General features: G+C 37.2%; 1 protein-coding gene across 1 annotated transcript in view; it reads left to right on the forward strand.

The window, feature by feature from the left end:
- Positions 1-2,353: 2,353 nt before the first annotated feature.
- Positions 2,354-3,355, forward strand: part of LOC117102916 (phosphopantothenoylcysteine decarboxylase-like) — a 22,018-nt gene continuing 21,016 nt past the window's right edge. The window contains exon 1 of the mRNA XM_033243368.1: positions 2,354-2,474. The gene's annotated coding sequence lies outside the window, so the exon portion shown is untranslated. The remainder of the gene's footprint in view (positions 2,475-3,355) is intronic.

Below are 3,355 nucleotides of genomic sequence, written 5' to 3' on the forward strand. Positions count from 1 at the left end.
AGGTCAAAAATGGTATGATTGCATTCCTTGACCATATAAAAATAGTTTCAGACATTAGAATTATAATTCCAAGTGGTTTAGAAGCGGAGATATAGATAAACATAGGTTTTATTAGGCGGCCATTTTGCAATCCAAGATGGCCGCCATAATGACCTCGGATGAGGTGGTTCCTACCAAAAATTGAATGCTATGACCATAAGGAGCATGTAAAAAAAATTTGGTGCTTTTGTCCGGAACGTCCACATCCAACTGCTAAGCTGCCGGACTATTATCAAAATTACTAAGAGGATCATTAAATAAAAATTGAAAAATCATTGGTCCCAGTTTCGTGCCTTGTATTACACCACAACTTACGGTATTCATTGCCATTCAGAGAAACCACCGTTATATGAAACACGTTGTTTCCTTTCCGAAAGGGAATCAAATCCATGGGTTAAATTCACGTTGTGCTCCGATGTCGATCTATTTACAGCAATTGTGTGGTCTCGAACGCTTTCCTGTAATCGATTGCTACAAGTGTAACAATAGTATTTGGCAAATCCAAACCACTGTGAATGAAATGCATAAGGATAGTAAAGCAATGGCTAGTAGAAGACTTCTTGCGATTATCAAATATTCTTTCATCAAGATATGGGGCTAACTGTGGACGTAACCAATTCCTAATAAAGTCTTTAAGATAAGTATCCGAACATAGGGTGTAATGGAAATAGGACGAATTTGATTAAGACTTATGGTACCGTACCATTCTCCTTGTGAATGGGTGTGATCATGGTGGAATTAGTTTAGTTGTTATTAATCATAAAGGAAAATCGCCGGGAGCTGTGGATTTATTGCAACTGAGTTTCTTTAAACGGTTGTACACATCCCAAAATGTTAAATAGGTGGGGCGATGTATTTGGTAGGTACGTCGCTAAAATGTTTTTTGTATCGGCTCAAACTGTTGACAGATCTCAGATAATTTAGAGTTTCGGGAATTTCCTCAGGATCTGATTCATCTATGTTTAAATTTTATGTAGTATGTTTACGAGTTCTACACATTTCTGCAATTTTTTTAAACAATTGCCTTGAATTGGACGCTAGTAAGTGCTATACCTCATATTTACAACATTTAAACTTGTTTAATTTCCCATTTGACGATATTTCTATATTTCCGGTACTTACACGACGACTGACCGTATTTGTGATATGCTAATTATCACAAATCCAGGGCCGGTTGATTGAGTATACTCGAATTGTTAGTATTGGAAAGAAACGTTTATATGCATTATTTAGTTCTGATTCAAAAGTATTTAACTTTGAATTTACATCATTCGCGTTAATAACGTCACCCACTCTTTAGTTATAATCCACCTGCCAAAGGCGTTTATAGATTCGCTTAACGGCCTAAATGACTTAGTTACTATGCTTCCCTCTTTTCCAACTAAGGCTTTGGTTTCCAATATATTGCTGCATGATCGCTTGATGACTCTTCAAAATAATTAGCTAGATTGGTGACAATTAAATCCAAGATATTTGCTCCTCTTGTGGGTTTTGTACAATCTGTTTTAACAATGTAGCTGAACATAAACGTCCTATCTTATGTCTGACTTCATTAAAATCACTGCAGATAATAAAACCAGCTCTTGGTGATCTACATCTAATAATATCAACTGATTCGCGGGGTATTGCTTGAGGACAAAATGGGAATTTACAGCCTGACCAGAGGGCTGTGATACACAACACAAATAAATATAGGCCTAGCTGAAATTTCCCGATTCGTTCTCTTTAACTTAATTTGAAGCCACATACACTCTAATTCATAAGGAACTGGTAAATAGTTAATCTTTGTTACTACAATACTATCTTTAACAGGACTGCTACTTGCATTTCTATGCGCTCTGCCTTCATAAATAATGTAAAGCCGTCAAAGCATACCGTAGGCCTATGCTCATTTTTCTTATTTATCCAAGACTCGCTAAAAATGACAATATCCACGTTGTTTTTCCTTCAGGAAAACACTGATTTCATCCACCTTCAGGAAAACACTGATTTCATCCACCTTCAGGAAAACACTGATTTCATCTACCTTATTCAAATAATATAAATAAATATTTTACCATCGTAAACAAACGTTTATAAGAAATGCGTGTGTCTTCATTGTGTTATTTATTCATTTTAATACTGTATACATTGAATTTAAAACCCTGTTTCATTACACACTGGGTAATATATACTCTCGATTAAGCGCCGTGGCGCTTATTTGAGAGCTACACTCTTAATGAAAGAATTGTTTAGTTCGGCGCTTATTCGTTGAACTTTTAGTAGGCATCCAGTACATTATATTCTTTGATAGCAAAATATAAAACCATTGGTGGCGCGCTACACAACGAGAAAGAAAAGAAAACCAACACGAATGATGAACTGCTTGCATCGATTGAGTCAGGGAGAACTCCCTGATTGAGCATATGAAAAGCTGTTGCTAACTTTCATATTGGGTAACAATTTAGCTTTTTTTTTTAGAATGTAAATCGAACTTTCAAAAAATATAACTTAAATAAAAACCAACATGTTATTGAGTTGTATTATTAACGTAGGCCTAGGGACCAGTGAGTGTGTAGCTTGTTTGGTAGGCTGGCTGGGTTGGCCTAGTTAGCTAGGGCAGAGCAGGGAGTTGTTATAGTCACTATAACAACTCCATGGGCGGAGGTAGATTCCGAATAACAACATTGGCAAACTGTATGAAATATAGCCTGCCTAGGCTCTAGTTGTACTAGATATGGTTAGCCAGAGTAGGTTCTGTTTTGTATGTGCAACAGGAAAATCAGCATACTAAACCTCATAAGCAGGGAGGCACAGTAACATTTTGTAGGCTTGTTTTGTATGTACATTAGCAGCAAAGATCTTATTATAAACACAAGATACCGTTCTCCGCGATTTACGCGTAACAAATAGAAGCGTCGATTTGGCACAGAAAAGTAATCAGTTTTGGGAGAGGGCGTCCTAATCGTTGCCATGGATCTAAAATAGGGTGTTCGCGTTGCGCCATAAGTTCGTTACTAAGTACGTTAATTTGTTCCTTATGTTCTAAAGAGAGGGTGCATTGTAAATCCGATGCTTCTAATTGTTACGTGTAAACGTGAAGTCGCGCGGCGTATGCTATGGTCAGAGCGGTCAAGGTTCAGAAGTTTTAAATTTTGCAAGAGGGCGCCATTCATGCGTTATTACAGAATTTGCACGCGTAAATGGTGGTGAATCTATCTTGAATGACTCAAGCAGTGTGACAAACGTCAGTCTCAAACTCCTGATTCTGCAATCCTGCGATCAGAAGTCTAATGACTTACACACTGCAACACATGCCCCCACAAATATATATATA

This window comes from Anneissia japonica, unplaced genomic scaffold (genome assembly GCF_011630105.1).
Source record: "Anneissia japonica isolate Jap-2015-1 unplaced genomic scaffold, ASM1163010v1 scaffold285010_len649756_cov215, whole genome shotgun sequence".
Classification (NCBI taxonomy): Eukaryota; Metazoa; Echinodermata; class Crinoidea; order Comatulida; family Comatulidae; genus Anneissia; species Anneissia japonica.